Here is a 19,769-nt window from a genome sequence, read left to right as displayed (position 1 = left end):
ATTTATACAGGTTTGATTAGGTCTGTGCTTGACTATGGAAGTATAATATATGGGTTTGCAGCCAAAACACTGCGGAATAAGTTGGATGTGATCCAAAATCAAGCATTAAGGTTATGCTGTGGTGCTGTTAAAACTACTCCAGTGCCAGCTATCCAGGTGATGGGAGAAATGCCTCTTTATCTTAGAAGAGAACAGTTAGCCATTGTGTATTGGGCAAATTTAAAGGGTCATAATGAAAATCATATGAGTCAACCAGTCCTGAGGCAATGTCAAGAGTGTGGAAATGCCCAAGTCAGAAGTTTTGGTTGGGTGATTAATGATAAAGTTAATGAGATAGGGTTTAGTGAATTAAAGATAAGTCCTACTGTGCCTATCCCAGCTATCCCATCATGGGTCTTTAAAGAGCTCTCCATTGACCTGGGGTTATTAGAGGAGATGCAAGAGAGTAACATGGACAAATTAAGGGTTCAGAGCTATCTTATGGAGATGTATAGAGAGGATATAATTCTATATACAGATGCCTCTAAAATGGCTGGTAAAAGAGTTGGGGTTGCTTTTGTTATCCCAAAGTTAAAAGTCAAAGTAGGAAAAAGAATCAATGATGATCTAGCAGTTTATACAGCGGAGTTGGTTGCTGTGTAGCTAGCCCTGCTATGGGTGGAAGTTAACAGGCCAAGGAAGGCAGTAATTGCTTCAGACTCCAGCTCAGCTTTGATTAGCATTAGAACGTCCCAGTCAAAATCAAGGCAGAACATTTTGTATGAAATATTACAAGTTGCAAATAATCTGTTAAAGACAGGAGTTAAGATAACTCTTGTATGGGTACCAGCTCATATAGGAGTTGTAGGGAATGAGATGGCAGATAAGTGCGCTAAACAAGCAGCTGGAAATCCCAGCATAGATATTGAAGTCGCTTACAGCAAGGCAGAAATTAAAAGTATGATTAAAAACATAGTTAAGGGAAAATGGCAAACATTATGGGACAATGGCCAGACTGAGAGACAGTTTTATAATATCCAGAATGAAGTGGGAAAGAGTAGAAACACCAACAGAAGTAAGGAAGAGGAGGATGCTTTTTCGAGAATGAGGTTTGGACACACAAGATTAAATAGTTCTTTGGTGATGATAAAAAAGCATTCAGATGGAAAATGTGATTTCTGTGGCAGCCCAGAGTCTACAGAGCATGTTATTTTGCAATGTCCTAAATACCAGGAAGAAAGACAAAGATTAATTTTACAGTTGCAAGGGAAACAATTAGTGTTAAAATTGGAGGACATTCTGCAAAGAAGTACAGGTGAAACCTGCTTCAAATATGTATTTAGTTTCTTAAGGAACACAGGGGGCGGCACGGTGGTGTAGTGGTTAGCGCTGTCGCCTCACAGCAAGAAGATCCGGGTTTGAGCCCCGTGGCCAGCGAGGGCCTTTCTGTGCGGAGTTTGCATGTTCTCCCCGTGTCCGCGTGGGTTTCCTCCGGGTGCTTCGGTTTCCCCCACAGTCCAAAGACATGCAGGTTAGGTTAACTGGTGACTCTAAATTGACCGTAGGTGTGAATGTGAGTGTGAATGGTTGTCTGTGTCTATGTGTCAGCCCTGTGATGACCTGGCGACTTGTCCAGGGTGTACCCCGCCTTTCGCCCGTAGTCAGCTGGGATAGGCTCCAGCTTGCCTGCGACCCTGTAGGACAGGATAAAACGGCTACAGATAATGAGATGGGGGAGAGGAACACAGGTCTAATTAAAATAATTTATTTATTTATTTATTTATTTATTTATTTTAAAACTCAAGTACCACACCCCAGTCCAGCTGGTGGCGGTAATGCACCATTGAAGCTAGTTGCCAACCGCCATAAAACCGAAAGAAGAAGAAGAACACGCTGCTGGACCATTTATCCTGCCTATAGGAAGAAGACGAAGAAGTGATTTGTGCATCTATATTGTCTAAACTAGCGAAATATGGATTTTCCTCTTGTAAGGTATGTAGGCTCATGCGTATTATTCCATTGCTTCATTTTTATACGGTAGGTAATGTGTGTGTCAGGAATTTCAGAACATAATATGAGTAACCGTTAGCTGAAGCTCTTTATGGATGAAATCCGGAGGAGAGGAGAGGAGGTAGCCTTAACTGTTTGTAAACAGTATGCTGGAGCTGCAACATTTCCGTTATTGTGATATCAGGAGGTAAACTGCTGCTTCATCTCCGTGGGGAAAAAATGCATAAAATAAAAAAAATCAGTGTCCGTTCTAACCTAGGGTGACCAGATTTCACTAGTCTGAAACCGGGACACTTTTGCACGCGACCATGCTCGTACACGCACACCTTTTTTTTTTTTTTTACGTAAATGTGACACTCAGAGAGGTGCTCTTATCATTTTGTTGAAGCTCACATTTATCAACATCTCACATGAAATAAAACAAACAGGCATTTTGTTATCTAGTAGCATGGTGGTATACAGGTCAGTTAAATTATGGTCAGACAACAGATTTTGTAATGGCTGAGAATAGGCCAGGCTGTGTCCATAGGCCAAATTTAAACTGATTTATTCCACCTGTTTGTGAGAACACCAAGAAGAATGCATATGCACATGTAGGCTATAGCTCTAAAATTGTATGCACTATAGCATGAACTTAAAAAGTAGATATGTGACCTCAACATAGCCTAGGCCAGAATCAACCTTACTAACCATTCCCCACAACTGAATGAATAAAGCAAGATGTGTACAAAAGTGAACACTTTAATGGAAGGTGCAACAAGCTGTTCAACACAGCAATGTGGCCAAACTGTCAGAATGGTATGTTAAACGGAAACAAAAAAGAGACAAGTGATTTGAGAATATACACTTAAACAAAACAGCACTACAGGAGGAGAGGGGCGACAGCCCGAGGAAAGCCCCCACAGGAGCGCACATCATTTGCAACATAGGCTACCCAACTCAGTACAAGAACAAAACACAGGAACAAAGCTGAGCCTTAGCTAAGCCTTTTCAGTTCAGCACTCCCAACACTGACTTTGCTAAAGAAATTGGTCACGCTGCCAGCCCCTGCCTCAACCCACCGCTTGTGTTTAGTCATTTTAATGTGATCCTGTATATCGGCGTTACCACCGTGGGCTACGGAGAAGGAACACTTACAGTGTGTGCAGTAGGCTTCGTGCGCATTGTTCTGCACCTCTCGGAGGAAGGGGTAGGTGCCCTGTAAATTTTTGGAAAACGTACATTTTCTTTTCGGCATAATTGCTGCGGCATTACTGCTGCTAGACAAAACATTCGGGCCAGTTAATGTTTATTTTATTGTTGCATGGCAACACGTTCTGTTGTCTGGAATAATGTGGCTAAATAAACACCCATGCCAGGGGGCAGTAACCAGGAAAGTTTGCGATCCCTGTCAGTTCATCAAAATAGTAAATGCAGACATTTCTCCGCTAATGATCCCCACGCTGCTCAGTTGCGAGTGGCGAAAACTGGGACATATCCGTGTCCCGACAGACTTTTGTCGGGACTCGGGACACGCAACCCCAAATCGGGACGTCTGGTCACCCTATTCTAACCTGTATGTCGTCTTGGGCGACCCAACTTCCTGCTGTCTCCCTCAACACCGCCTGAATAATAAAGTGTCCATCAGCAACCCCAGATTAGAAAACGTTGGGACGGTATGGAATATTGGGGGAGCAGTGATTTTTCCAAATTTACTTTGACTTGTATTTCGTTGCAGACAGTGTGAACCCAAAATATTTCATATTTTTTCTGGTCCGCTTCATTTCATTTGTTAATATACATCCACTAGTGCATTTCAGGCCTGCAGCACATTCCAAAAAAGTTGTGATGGGGCAAGTTAGGGTTAGTGGTAACATAAAACAATTAAATAATCAGGCCTGTCAGTTACATAATTTGGGCTACACCCTGTATTTCTGTATTTGGGCTTTTTCTGTCATGATACAGGGTAATTTGGGCTTTTCTGCACGCACAAAGGGCTGTTTTCCCAGTGCTGTGTGTTTAAACCTGCTGCTGCTTTTTAAGCTACAAAGTTATGAATAAATAAAGAAATCTGAGTTATTTTTTGCCTTTATTGCAAAATGTCTACAGCATTAATCCCTCTTGATGTACATGATGGCACGGTGGTGTAGTGGTTAGTGCTGTCGCCTCACAGCAAAAAGGTTCTGGGTTCGAGCCCAGCGGCCGGCGGGGGCTTTTCTGTGTGGAGTTTGCATGTTCTCCCCATGTCTGCGTGGGTTTCCCCCACAATCCAAAGACATGCGGTTAGGTTAAAGGGGCATATCACGGGTAAATTCAGGAGCAAGATCAATGTAATTCTATTTTATATTAAACTTTGGTCAAATATCTGTCACATTTTGTATTTTGTGCAATTTTTTTTTACCTTGCACAATACCAGAAAAATTCAGTTGAAATCAAGCCATTTGAGGCGAATTTGTCCGCCTCTGAAAAAACTTGGCATTTGGATTTCCCAGCAAACGTTGATTTTCATGACATCACGTGCGGGACGCCTCCCTCTGAATCCTACGTCAGCGCTGGTTTGTTTATGAGAAAACGACCTGGTGGTTTTCTGCAAATTTCTTCAACGTTATCACGTAATTATTAAAATGGTTAACAGATGTATCGTAGGAGGGTGTAGCAACACCAATCTTGATGGGATTAGTACTCATCATTTTCCAAAAGACCGGACAATGAGAGAGAAATGGGAGCGCTTGGTTTACACAGGCTGTGCACTGAAACTGTGCAAGCTCGTGCAGCCTGCTGGCGCTTCCACAGGTAACGTCACGAATCTGGCTCCAGACTCCCTTGGGATTTTTCCAGACATGTTTTATTTTATTTTTTTCTGCTGTAGACAGATGGCCTTGTGCAAAATTACCCTTCTGTATGAGTGTGTAAAGGGACATACTTTCATTAAAAAAAAAAATGAAATTGGTCCAGAATATGCCCTTTTAAAATGGGATGGCCTTGGGCTGAGGTGCCCTTGAGCGAGGCGCCTAACTCCCAACTGCTCCCCGGGCGCTGTTAGCATGGCTGCCCACTGCTCTGGGTATGTGTGTGTGCTCATTGCTCATGTGTGTTCACTGCTTCAGATGGGTTAAATGCAGAGAGGAATTTCACAAGTGTGTGATGAATAAAGTTGTGCTTTCTTTCTTTGCATGACAAAAATAATTAGAATACAGTTAGTATTTAAAAGATGTGTTGGGGCCTGAGGAGAGCCTGGAGGAAAGGAGCCTGGGAATGAAAAAGCAAGTTCTGCACTGTTGCCATCAAAGAGAGAAACCTGTAGCAGACCTGCGACACAGAAGGTTTTTCAGTCACCTCACAAGAATTGGCAGTGCAATTCACAGTATGTAGTCAAGTAAAAGATCTTCGTTTAAATGAAAGGCCAGTGTCTAAGACCATCAACAAGCAGACCAAGCTCCAAGTCACTGATTCCACTTACACAACTGTGTGTATTTAAGATGCAAGCTATATCTTAAATACACAGTTATGTCCTGAATAGCTCTCTTTTATTCAGTCTTTTACATGATTTAAATCACATGAAACTAGGTATCAGAGAGAGATTGCAGTTGAGGTCAGATAACGTGGGATATAGGGTTATTTTTAGGTTTTTAAATGATACAGGAATTATTAGGAGAATTTAGCACAATAGGGTAGTAAACATTCTGGTTCACACTCCTGTCCAGAAGGTGGCAGTAATGCACCTAAAAGCTGTTTGCCAACCGCCATAAAACAATATAAAAGATGATTTACCCAATGTGGAAATCCCGCTCTGGTCATTGGTACACGAGTCTCGCTCCTCCACGAAATCATGGCGTGTCGATCAGCGTTGATGGAGAATTTGTGCTCTGTGCAAAGCTTATGGTTAGTTCGACAAACCTGGAACAACACGGGAATGGTGCGGATTTTGCGTCAATTACGAGAAATACATGCTAATTCTCGCTAATTTGTGTTTTTAAAGGTGCCCTTCCACGAAAAATGTTTAATACTGGCTCTTTTTGAAATACCATAGTTCACTCCAAGTTGCATATGCATGCTGCATGTGAAAATGTAATTCTGCTCCCATTCCCTGTATTAGCTTAGGCCATTATTAAAAAATGTTCTGTTTCCGGTCCATCGGCCGGGTGAGTGCCGTTTGTGCGGTTGAAAATTTTTTTTTTAACGCTGGTTTTTCGACATTTTTTTCGGGTTCGTAAATCTAAAATTGAACTTGACATTTACGCATTCCCAGGGCTTTCCACTAAGACTCGTACTAGCCAGCCATGACAAATAAGTAGCCAGCCGGGGAGAGTAAACACAAAATAAACTCCTGTGCACGCAGTTCCCAGGATTAAATGTATTTTCCACAGACCATTTATTTATTCACTTTACTCAAATACAAAGTAAAATGGCAGTAAATCATCTTTCTTTTCTTGCGTATTGCATCATGAGGCGTTCCTGGCTTGTAAATCTCTTATTTTCGGTGCATGACACATTCACGCAACTGAGCATGCTATGAATTAACAATGACAACAGTCTGCAGTGGGGCTACACAAACACTCAGTGAACATTTCTCTATTTGTGTATGAAAATACACTCCAACGACTCAGTTTGGTTTCATTTACAGCCAACGGTGTCTTTTGATGCCAGCACGTAATTGAACGAGAGAAGACTGGTTTACCAGAGACAAAATAAGCATCATCTCTGCTTCTGTTCCCTCCGATGTCACCTCCGACGGCCCCGACACACTACTGCCTCCGCCGAGTGCGTGCGCACGCGCGCGCACACCGCATGTCGGGGCCGCGGATGAGTTACTCTCCCTTGATCAACGAAGTCGGCGGGGAATTTGTGGTTGTTATCATTACAAACAGCGTGAATCACAACTTAAATGAGTGCGGTTCAGTTCGACATTATTGTCAGTCCATTAGATAAAAATTTAATTTTATTAAAATCGAAAATTAATATTTAGAGCCTGTGGGCTACAAAAATAGTCATTAAAGTAGCCGGCTGGACTTAATTATGTAGTTGGCTGTATGGCCGGCGCTTGTGGAAAGCCCTGCATTCCGCGCAGAATATAGAATTGAATCAGCTCTGCGCATGCGCCGTGCGGCACAAAAAAATGGCAGCCACCATGAAGGAAGGAGATCCGGAGTTTTCAAACATTTGCTTAAGTGTGAAATCGCAAAATGGTATTCTAGCAAACAACAAAATAGTAAAGATTCAGAAAAACAAATCATTCAGTGATCATTTTAATAGTGTAATTTCATCCGAACTAGGCCTAACGCTCGATTTAGAACTACAAAAAGTCCGTGTGTCAGACATTTTAAGTACCTTTTGTAAAAGTTTTGCAAATGTTGCAGTCGGCATTTAAAATGAATTTTAAAAGAAAAAGCAAACACAGCATTGCGATTTCTCATATATATATATAAAAAACCCTCCCTCCCGATTGAATTTTTTTGCTCACCCGATGGACAGGAAACTGATTTCTTTTTTTTTTAAGGATGGCCTTATGAAAGAAAATAGTCGGAAAAACGAGTGGATCAGAAAAAGTCATACGAAGTTATGTCACTTCGAAAATTAGTATTCATGGCCTCGCCCACCTTGGCTTGCGACCGCCCACGGGAAGGAAGTTCGGATTTAAGCGCGAGGAGAGATAGCAGAGCCCATCTCGTCAGTAGCTAACGAAGAGGACCTAACAGCAAGCTGAAAACATGTCTGGACAAGTTTGTGCCTGTGTTATTTGTGGCAGTAAGACATCACCGCTGCATTTCTTGCCCAAGATAGAAGAGCTGAAGAAGAAATGGTTGGAATTTATCTTTGGAACACCACCAGCAAAGTATAATGCAGCGTTAGTACTGTGTTCTGATCATTTCAACCACAGTGACTTTTCAAACTTTGGTGCCTTCAGTAGTGGTTTTGCTTCGAGGTTGTTTTTAATACCTGGATCTGTCGACCACCAGCTCACAAGCTGTAAGTAAAACATGAATTTTTTTGTTCGAAGGCTTTTGTTACAAAATAGCGTGTTCATATTCTCCACGTTAGCATGCATGACATGGTCACAAGCTAGGCAGGGATGAGCGTTTTCCGCTTTTCAGCGGATCTCCGCTTTTTCTGAGTAAAAAAACGACCTTTTTATATTATGCCAAATCCGTTGAGAATTTTTTTTTAAATTAATTTCGGGGGGTTGGGGTATGTTCCTTCATGCTGTTCAAACTTTAAGTCCAACGATGTTTACACATTATTTGTAAGTCGCCATCTTTAGTCTCGTTTAAATCTCGTTGAATGTGATGTAAAATTCGTGTTATCTACATTGTTATTGGTCAAAACATCGACGTCGAGACCATAATAGCCAATCAAAACAGTTTTTACAAAGACCCCCACATCCGCTTGTTCTGACCCACTGGAGGTAGCATCACAGTGCTGTTAGCCAATCAGAGGTAACGCGGTTACTGATTGCTGTTAGCCAATCAGAGGTAACACGTTTACATATCATGAATATTAATGAGTAATGCAAGGCTGACACTTGCACGATTCCGTGGCACGCGTTGGCACGACTCGAGTCGTGCCAGTGCGCAAACTAATCGTAAACTGGTGTGAAGTGTGCGTAAACCCGTCGTGACTGCGTGCCATGTCGGGACGAGAATTTTGAAATGTTCAAAATTTTGGTCACGACAAAATTTTGCGACCGGGTCGTGAACTATGCGCAAACTGTTCATGATCTCGTCGTGAACTCGTCGGGACGATGCGGGAGGATGCGTGCCAGTGCGTGGAAGTGCGCGCCATGCCACGAACTGCCACGAATAGTTCACGAACAGCTCACGTCCAGTTCACGAGTAGTTCACGACATGTTCACGAATTGGTGCGCGTCGCAGCGTGGCCGTGCCTTCCCACTGACACGGTCACGCATTGATGGCACGAGCAGTTCACGACTAGTTTACGCACTTCATGAACAGTTTGCGCATGGCACGAGCAGTTCACGACGAGTTCACGAGCAGTTCACGACTACTGCGCGACAGTGGCGCTCGTGTCGGTGCGGGGGTGTATATATAGGGCTTCCTGGACACTTCTCGCCATTCGCAATTTTTTTTTCTTTTTTTTTTAATGTCTTTTATTTTCTATTCCTTCATGACTTTTTTTTTTTGGGGGGGGGAGTTTCGTTTCTTTTATTTCAAAAATGGAACAACTGTGGATGCAGCTCATGAAGCTACTACCATTCTTTCTTGCCAAGGGACAGCACCAGCAGGGGACATGTAGTAATGTGACAGGTAGTCTCGCTGATCCTTTGCATCCTTCTGGGTATGATGGCCGGTTAGAGGCAGCAGCCCCTGCAGGTGTCGGTCAGTCCTCCATCCACCAGGGATCAGATCATGTGTGTCTGGATCTTCGCGGTCCACTTCTGAAATTGCGTGTGGGTATCTGATGAGGATGAGGTTGTGCATGACACAGGCGTGCCCAAGTCGGCACGACACCGTCCGAATTGCGCAAACTCGTCGTGCCAATGCGGGAAGTGCGTAAACTATGCGTGAACTCGTCGTGCCAGTTCGTGAATGTGGGCGGGCACGCATTCGTGAACTCGTCGTGAACTAGTCGTGAACAGTGCGGGAGCCTCCCAGTTCGTGCCCCAAAATGGCACGACTTGCCACGACAAAATCGTGGCCAAAAGTCGTGCAAGTGTCAGCCTTGCATAAGAGCTGAAATCCTGTCGTTCTCCCGCCACCCACTCCTCCACCAAACTAGAACAGCCTGAAACAGGAGAACCACAGCATTTTTTTTCTCACCAAAACCGGCTCACAGGGCATTCATTCATACTAGAGACCACCGCACAATTAATGAAAAAATGATGCAAGGAGACCTTTAAAGAAGAAAGTCAAGACATTGGGTTTTATGCAGCCATGTTTATGTAATCAACATCTTTTTTTAAACTTTTGGTAGCTTAATTTGGGTGCCTTTTTAATTTGGGAGCCTACGACGTTATGCATCGCAGGTTTCATGTAATTGAAAGGCCTGATAATGATGGGATTTTGAAACAGGTGATTGGAATCATGATTTGGTACAAACTTAGGATCCATATTTGAGGAAGATGTGCTGAAGATCTCCAGTTTGTCAACAAATGCATGAGAAAATTATTGAAATGTTTAAAAACAATGTTCTTCAAAGAAAGATAGGAAGGGGATTTGGATATTTCACCCTCAGTGGTGTACAATATCATTAACCTCCTAGGGCCTAGCGGTCACATACGTGGACAGCACTTTTTAGAAATTCAGAACAAGAATCCACATATGTGGACATACTTTTTCTCAAAAAGTACATCTTATCAAAGATGATGCTTAGTTTTTATTCTAATCAGGTTCTAATAAGCCCAAATAGCAAAAAGAAATAAAAAATGCATGTAAAAAAAACAGCTTGGGTCTTAGGAGGTTAAATGATTTTCAAGGAATCTGGAGGACTTTCGATGCATAAAGGCCAAGGGTGCAAACCTAAGCTGAACCTGTGATCTCCGATCCCTTGGACAGCAGTGCAGCAAGAATCGTCATTCACCTATAACCGATATAACCACATGGGAGTCACTACGCGCCAAATCATCAAGGGCCTCCCAGTTCATGTCATGGATTTTCTTGAAAGAATTCGTGTCAAAATGTGTATTAAATTCATGGAGCCTTGCAAAATCCTATAACTTTACTCCAAATAAAAATTTATTAATGATTTTATTTAATATTTGATTTTTTCAAATTATTTGATATTCTTTGTATTCAAAGTCTCACCAATTACTTATTTTTCACTGTATTAGGTTGAAATTTGTACTGAATATCCAAGATACCCTAAAGGATATTGGGCATATATGCATGTACATAGTTTAGCTGAATATTTACAGTAAGCAAATGAAAAATGTTTTTTTTTAACCTGAATGAAGAATCTTTAATTTTCAAGAATTAATGTCTCCACAAGTTTTCACTTTCTTGCAACCAAAATTTGATTGCGTAGTACTGTATTACTATAGTTCTATCACATCTAGACATTATTTGGTTCTGCATAAAAAAAAGTTCCACAGATCATGCCAAATAGTTTCAGAGCTGAAAACCCACATTTTAAGGTATGTTGACTGTATACTTTCCCAAGAAGTGTTATTTGAATTTACTTGAAACTTTTTTTTTAAGGGAAAGTGTTTAATGTTCATTGCCAATATATTTATATTGAAAACTAAAGATGTTGTATTTCTCTTTCATCACTTTAATATATTTTTTAAATTACCCAAAATGCACTGTTTCTGCCATGTGATGGGCTGATTTTAGATATTTAATTTAACAAATAGTTGAATAGGTGTACCTAATGAAGTGGCCAATGAGTGAGTGTAAAAGAGTGCAGTCAGTTTTGTCATTTAAGTAGTTGCAAGAAATATGTCCAAATCTTTCCAGATTGTACTACCTTTGCTACCAGACATGGCAGGAATGCCTGTGATGGTATTGGGGCACCATAAAATGAGAAACAGCAAAAGCTAGTCTTCAGGCTGTTACCACTGGCCACATACTTATTCCAAGACAGTTGTATGATGTGGAAACATACAAAAGGTGAGGTTCTTATTTGTTTCAAGTGAGGATGTACTTCAGCATGATGATTAACTGAAATCCAGATATCTCAATGTAGAAGCAGTCTGTGGCACCTGAAGTCACCACTGTTACATTCCAACTGCCGAGAAAACTGTCATGATATCTGGAGACAACGCTTCTATTACAGCTCCGGTATTGAAAACATCGATTGCAGCATCAGTAACGGAGTTGAGGATTTCTAATATATGCCAGTGTAGTATGCAGTCTCTAACAACACTAGTCTGAGGTTATGTATATTACCAAGGTCACTGTAAGATGAATGTTACCATCGTAACTCGGTATGATTGTGTATGTTACCATGGTAACTCGCTGTGAGGTTGTGCATGCTACCATTGCAAATTCCATGGTAAAACTCCCCCAGACGACACGAGGAAGAAACCTCAAGAGGAACCAGACCCAAAAGGGAACCCATCCTCACCTGAACAACAGACATGACTATAACATTAACAGTTTTAACATGAAGTCAGTTTTGTTGATGTTATAAACCCCTTCATTGATGGAAACTTGAGTGCAAAACTGTTCATGACAACTGCAGTCCTAAAGTTAGCAAGTCAACTGTAGTCCTCAGCCATAAAAGCATTACTGTAAGAGTCCAGAGCGTCCTCCAGGTGTGACTTTCAACTGTCCATATGGGGCTGTCCTCCACAGGAGCGATGCGATGAGATTCCAACCAGACATGGGGCATCAGGATGGATCAGGCAGGTCCGAGGAGCAGAAGAGGTCAACATCTCGATCCCAGGATTGACATGTAACTCGGGGGGGACAGTTTTTTTTTTTTGGGGGGGGGGAACACGGGTTATTAGGTATGCCCAATGTCACTTGAATAAGTAGGTGCAGTATACATTTTGCGCTGAGTACAAGCAGGGACTCCGGCAAAACTAACTATTGCCGCTTTTCCACTACAAACGCGGCTGAGTCGGGCTGGGCTGAGCCGTGCCGTGCTGAGTTGGGCTGAGTCGAGCTGAGCGGGGCTATTGAAGTTGCATTTCGACTACAGCCGCGCTGAACCGTGCTGGCTGGAAGTGGGTGGACACATTGGGTGGAGTTAGCGAAAGTGGGTGGACATCACGTGATGTCGTTAAGCAGCGCAAACGGTGACATCAGTGATCTTTTAAGCGGTAGTCTCACGACCCGAATAGTAAACAATAAACATGGAGACATGGAGTCGTTAGTGTTGCTGGTCTTGGTGTGCTGTGGCTTGTTGTCTCCGACAACGCCAACAGATACTGGCAAGAGCGTATAGATGAGGCGAGGCGCATAAGGCTTCAGAAATTCTCGTAATTCGTAATTCTTCTTCTTCCGGGTTTACGGTGTTTACAGATCCCAGCATGCTCGCGGGGCGTGTGTGGGCATGTGAGGACACTCTTCCTCACCAATCAGTGCACAGGGGAGTGTCTGCTCACGCCCCCAGCCTCACTCGGCTCGCTTCAGCCCCACTCCAAAACGGTGCGAGTTTTAGGGGCTAAGCAGGGCTGAAGCGAGCCGAGTCGTGCTGTTCTTTGGTAGTCGAAACGCGAGCCGTGTCGGGCTGAAGTGAGCTGAAAAAGGGTAGTGGAAAAGGGTCATAAGACAGCATAACTAAAAGGAGAGAGCCAGAAGGTAACACAGGCATGAGGGAGCCCCGGGACATAAAGCAGCCAGCCACTACACCGTCAACAAACTCGAGTGAGCAAGCAAGTGGGGACTGACAGCATCCATGCATCCCAGTTTACCAAAACAACACTCGGTCTGAGGACCCTCCAGATCTACACCTTTACCTCATAAACACCATTTAACAAAAGGCTTGACTAAACATGTGTTTTCAGCCTAGATATATTTATCTAAATATATTTTAATTTTTTTTCTAGCTAAATTCATTGTATATTTGTATCTACATTAGTATATTTGTCTGCCATTTCCATTTCTGGTTGAGTACGCTGTGTGCGTTTTGGCTGCTGCTTCTCACCGGAGCTTTTTCTTTTTTTTTTTTTCCCTTTTCCTCCCTTTGTTTTTCTTTTTGTGTTTGCATAGTGTTTTGAAGAATTTTTTTTTTTTGTCTGCCGGTTGTGGTGTAGCTCTGGACCCAGGTTTGGGCGTCAGTTCCCTCCAGGCCTTGATCTGCCGTGGGTAATGCCTGTGCTCCTCACTATGAACTGTAGTGAGCTTGTTGCTCTTTTAACATCAGGGTTGTCCAGTGCTCTGTGCAGCGGTGCTTCTGTGCTTGGCGTGGTGCTCCATGCGGTGGCTGTGTAGGTGGTTTGGGACAAACCGATGCTCTGTGTGGCGGTGTTTCTGTGCTCGCTGTGTGGATCTATGGCACGATGTTGCCTGGTGGCTGTGTAGGTGGCGTGGGATTTATCTTCATGCGACTTTTGGTGGGCTTGTGGGTGGCTATGCCATTGGAATTGCATCCTGATCCTTTTTTGGTGGACTCCCCCCCCCCCCCCCAATTTTAAAGTGACCTTGGGTGTGAGAAAGGGGCTATGTAAGTTGAACTTTAATAATATTATTATTATTATTATTATTCACTGGATAACACGCGCTCTGATTGATTGGCTACTGTGGTGGAAAAAAGAATTAAACATGCTGGCACCCAGAACCTGAAGCAACAGAAAATTAGGTTTTATTCAATCTTGCAAGATGGAGCTCTCACTAGAAAAGAAATAATGTTTCTTCAGTGAAGAGCACATCTCGTCCCTTTTGTACTCTCTTTATAGCCTGAAGTGTCATGGAAAATCAAGTGTTTTAAGAAGATTTTAAATAACTAATTTAAATATTTCGACCATCTAAGCAGAGATTTTTTTTTTTTTCATTCTTGTGTGTACACATGATGAGACTGTTTGCGTTCATTCAGTATTTATTCGTTAATGTTTGCATCCACTCGCCTAGCTTCAAGGTTTTCACATATTCGGGCTATAAAGAGAGCACAAAAGGGATGAGATGTGCTCTTCACTGAAGAAACAATATCTCTTTTCTAGTGAGAGCTCTATCTTGCAAGATTGAATAAAACCTATTTCTTTTGTCTCTTCAGGTTCTGGGTTTCAGCATGCTTAATCCCCCCCCCCCCCCCCCCCCCAATTCATCGCCTGCTCTACAGTGGGGCAAAAAAGTATTTAGTCAGTCACCAATTGTGCAAGAAATCTTGCTTGTTTGATGAGAAGATGAGAGGCCTGTAATTTTCATCATAGGTACACTTCAACTATGAGAGACAGAATGGGGGGGAAAGAATCCAGGAAATCACATTGTAGGATTTTTAATGAGTTAACTGGTAAATTCCTTGGTAAAATAAGTATTTGGTCACCTACAAACAAGCAAGATTTCTGGCTCTCACAGACCTGTAACAACTTCTTTAAGAGGCTCCTCTGTCCTCCACTCGTTACCTGTATTAATGGCACCTGTTTGAACTCGTTATCAGTATAAAAGACACCTGTCCACAACCTCAAACAGTCACACTCCAAACTCCACTATGGCCAAGACCAAAGAGCTGTCAAAGGACACCAGAAACAAAAGTGTAGACCTGCACCAGGCTGGGAAGACTGAATCTGCAATAGGTAAGCAGCTTGGTGTGAAGAAATCAACTGTGAGAGCAATTATTAGAACTTGGAAGACATACAAGACCACTGATGATCTCCCTCGATCTGGGGCTCCACGCAAGATCTCACCCCGTGGGGTCAAAATGATCACAAGAACGGTGAGCAAAAATCCCAGAACCACATGGGGGACCTAGTGAATGACCTGCAGAGAGCTGGGACCAAAGTAACAAAGGCTACCATCAGTAACACACTACGCCGCCAGGGACTCAAATCCTGCAGTGCCAGACGTGTCCCCCTGCTTAAGCCAGTACATGTCCAGGCCCATCTGAAGTTTGCTAGAGAGCATTTGGATGATCCAGAAGAGGATTGGGAGAATGCCATATGGTCAGATGAAACCAAAATAGAACTTTTTGGTAAAAACTCAACTTGTGTTTGGAGGAGAAAGAATGCTGAGTTGCATCCAAAGAACACCATACCTACTGTGAAGCATGGGGGTAGAAACATCATGCTTTGGGGCTGTTTTTCTGCAAAGGGACCAGGATGACTGATCCGTGTAAAGGAAAGAATGAATGGGGCCATGTATCATGAGATTTTGAGTGAAAACCTCCTTCCATCAGCAAGGGCATTGAAGATGAAACGTGGCTGAGTCTTTCAGCATGACCATGATCCCAAACACACCACCCGGGCAACGAAGGAGTAGCTTCGTAAGAAGCATTTCAAGGTCCTGGAGTGGCCTAGCCAGTCTCCAGATCTCAACCCCATAGAAAATCTTTGGAGGGAGTTGAAAGTCCGTGTTGCCCAGTGACAGCCCCAAAACATCACTGCTCTAGAGGAGATCTGCATGGAGGAATGGGCCAAAATACCAGCAACAGTGTGTGAAAACCTTGGGAAGACTTACAGAAAATGTTTGACCTCTGTCATTGCCAACAAAGGGTATATAACAAAGTATTGAGATGAACTTTTGTTATTGACCAAATACTTATTTTCCACCATAATTTGCGAATAAATTCTTTAAAGAGGTACCAAATATAATGTATACAGTTGCTGATGTGACAAAGTAACATATTCTTAAGTATTCTATCAAATTTATATACTAGAAAACAATGAAATATCTTGGTAATTGTAAATATAATACTTTATACGCTAAACCGCACAAGAGTCGCCATTTTTAAAAGACCGTGACGTCAGCGCTACCCACTGCACTAGCGGAACTCTCCGAAATGGAAGAGATAAGCGTGTAATCATGGCGTCGGGCGCATCAAGTGAAAGCGACAGCTCTGTCGAATCATACGAAGAGATCCCGCAAGACACACTGCAAGCAGGCTATGGCTTAGAAGGGTACCAGTTTGAACCTAGGAGAGGTACTATGTAGTGGAAGTTCATTATGTCTAGCTATTTTAAGTTCGTTTCTTAAGACAAGGATTTTTTAAGATGTTACCTTGTTGACCGTTTCGGCAAGAATCTTCCGCCTTCTTCAAAACAGTCACCAGATGTCGAGTGGTGACGTGCCTTATCAGCTGATGTTCCGCTACGGAGGCGTGAACATCCTGCCCAATTTGACAGGTAGTTCACGCCTCCTGCTGTCAGGTCGCTCCCCCAGGACACATCTGGTGACTGTTTTGAAGAAGGCAGAAGATTCTCGCCGAAACTATCAACAAGGTAACATCTTAAAAAATCCTTGTCTTAAGAAACGAACTTAAAATAGCTAGGAGAGGTACTCTCGACTCCGGTGATGAAATAAGAGAAGAAAGCTCGGATGAGACTGATGCTGACCATGGGCATGGCGAGCGTGGGGCAGTGTGTCTGCGTGCAGGTGACACGGCATGGTGCTCGTGTAGAAAATGTAACGTGGAGTTGCTCACGAGTCCAGCAGAATTTATTTGCTGCAATGAGATAGGCGCCACCCGTGGACTTGCGAAATCGTCGCAAGAGGCAGAAACAGGTATTTCACACGTGCTGTTCCCAACCTCAATGAGCCAACACAACTGGGCACATACATACGTCATGAGTGTTACGCAGAGAAAATGAACGTGCATTCTGATTGGATAAAATTAATATCATGGCGGGCTGTTCAAACTGCGGAAATAGTTTGCTCGAGCTACTTTCAAAACACTAACTTTCCAACCTTAGAACAAAAAACTTTTGTAAGTCTTGAATAAGGTTCGTTAATGTGTGTTTTATTGTTATATTTACTCTATATATTGCCCTCTGTTCCCCTTTAAAAATCAGACAATGTGATTTTCTGGATTTTTTTTTCCTCATTTTGTCTCTCATAGTTGAAGTGTACCTATGATGAAAATTACAGGCCTCTCTCATCTTTTTAAGTGGGAGAACTTGCACAATTGGTGACTGACAAAATACTTTTTTGCCCCACTGTACTACTAGGCTATCAGCTCATCTACTGTGAGTAGAGGAAAATCAAAATAGCGGAGTGTGTTGCTGAACCAATGAAGGATGAAATAATAACTCTACTAGAAAACAAGACCCCCAAAAATACAAAGAAGCAGCAAAATATGGAATAAAAGTATTTGATAAGGCTCCGGTTTCCCCCACAGTCCAAAGACCTGCAGGTTAGGTTAACTGGTGACCCTAAATTGAGCGTAGGTGTGAATGTGAGTGTGAATGGTTGTCTGTGTCTATGTGTCAGCCCTGTGATGACCTGGCGACTTGTCCAGGGTGTACCCCGCCCTTTGCCCGTAGTCAGCTGGGATAGGCTCCAGCTTGCCTGTGACCCTGTAGAAGGATAAAGCGGCTAGAGATAATGAGATGAGCGTTTGATAAGTTTTTTTTTTTTTTTTTTTTTCCCCCTCCTCCTTACTCAATAATTATTATTGCATTTTTCACAAATTGCTGCTGTTATTTTGCCGGTTTGTTTACATTCTAAGTGGAAATGATTTTGTTGGATGTTTTATATAAAAGTTTTTCTCTTTTGAATTTGCTAAAAATAAAAATGCTCTTTTGCAAAATCCAGTGAATGTGGATAGAATAAAAGTTATTCCACTCAATCTCGTACGTGGCTGTGCGACTTGATTTTGTGGAATAACTGTTAATTTTTTTTAATATATTTGTGATATATTAATTAGCCTTTTTAAACTTTATTATAACAATAGTAAGGTCTTTTTAAAATTCTGCTGTTCTTGAGAAATTTACTACTCTCTTCAATAGTGGTTTGTTTGAGGCTGCAGATGCTAAATCTGTTATTGTACAAGGTAAAAACAACACGGAAAGGATAAATTTTCATTCTCACTTAATCTTCCATAACGGAAATGTAACACGTCTTGTATTTCCTCCTGACTGTATTTAATGGAATGCTATGGAGCGTGAGCCATTAGAGACCTGATATGTCCTATAATTCACAAGGCAGCAAGTCCATTGTTGTGAAAAGCCCAAGTTAACCAGTTAGCAACATGGCACGAGTCAAGTTACATCACGTCTCTGTTGAGAGAGTTCTTTCTCTTTCTGAACATTTTTGTTTTGTTCAAGCAAAGGTTATTTATAACATTTTTGCTTATACAGTGAGATTGCAATGTCTAGTCACTTGCCCAAAAATATGAGCATGACCCCTTGAACGACACTTCCCACATAACCACACGCACCTGCTTTTACTCAAGTTATTTGCTGAAGGTGAAGTGAATATCGGTGAATAATAGCTGAGACGGAGTCGAGGTTATTATTCACTGAGCCTGAGGTGGGTCATTTGTTTTAGTATAAATACACAGGTGATTTTTATTTAAAAAAAAAAAATTTAGAACTTCAAAAGCAGCACACATGTAATAATGGTGTGGCGCAGACTTGTCACTTATCTATACTGACTCACATAAAATACTTTTGTTTTGAAATGGGTAAAATAAATCACAGTTCCACCTTACCTTTGAGTAGTTTTAAACCAAATTTCGTAACATCTTTAGTGCTTTTAGGAGCAGCATTTTCTTTCATAATTTGTAAAATAATATGCAAATATCAATTCCGTGTGATTCCAAGTGAAAATTGTCGCTAATTCGCATAGTTTATCGCAATTGTTGTCTCCAACTAGTCGTGGGCAGCCCAGTGAGATACTACCCTTAGTGTGAAATTTTTATTTAATACCATTATCTTGAGTACTGCAACTAAAAAAAAAAAAAAAGTTGCCACGTTTTGCTATGAATGTAATTCAGTTACTGAAGAACTACCCAGGAAAAGAACAGACTGTAGGTGGAGATTGAACCCTAACAGTCTTGGTGACGTATACATGCTGTGAGTGCTTACACCAGCCTATACAAATCCTCTGGTCTAGTGTTATCTTGTTCTTGTCATGGTTTTGTCCCTACTTTTGTCTCTGCCAAGCTGCCTGGTGATCACCTGAATTCTGTCTGTTTGCCTACAACCTTGCTGCATGTGTTGGATTTATTTTGCCTTATTCTTTTCAATACTCTCTAATTGCTTGCAGCCGTCATATTTACTCCACGTCCCTGGTCACTGACGGCAGCAGACAATATTATATAATTTGTTGCTTATAGAGATCTTGCATGTGACGTCACAGCCGATCCAGATTGTAACAGACGCCATATTTCCTGCTTCTGGTTCTGCTTCTGCTTCTACCTTTTCTTCTGGAAAACCCTACTATATACAATTCTACTACAACAGCTGCGGCTACAAGCTCTCCCTACCTGTGCATGTTTGTTTTTTGTGTTTTTGCGTGTATTTTTGC

At 42.1% G+C, this 19,769-nt stretch overlaps 1 protein-coding gene across 1 annotated transcript in view; it reads left to right on the top strand.

Annotated features, from left to right (window-relative positions):
- The first annotated feature begins 1,851 nt into the window (after positions 1-1,851).
- si:ch211-106e7.2 (uncharacterized) overlaps positions 1,852-19,769 on the top strand; it is a 38,964-nt gene continuing 21,046 nt past the window's right edge. The window contains exon 1 of the mRNA XM_060914750.1: positions 1,852-1,971. The gene's annotated coding sequence lies outside the window, so the exon portion shown is untranslated. The remainder of the gene's footprint in view (positions 1,972-19,769) is intronic.

The sequence above is a fragment of the Neoarius graeffei genome, chromosome 2 (assembly GCF_027579695.1).
Source record: "Neoarius graeffei isolate fNeoGra1 chromosome 2, fNeoGra1.pri, whole genome shotgun sequence".
In the NCBI taxonomy this organism is placed as follows: domain Eukaryota; kingdom Metazoa; phylum Chordata; class Actinopteri; order Siluriformes; family Ariidae; genus Neoarius; species Neoarius graeffei.
The sequence above is the reverse complement of the archived record's forward strand: the minus strand, read 5'-3'. Positions and strand labels throughout refer to the sequence as shown.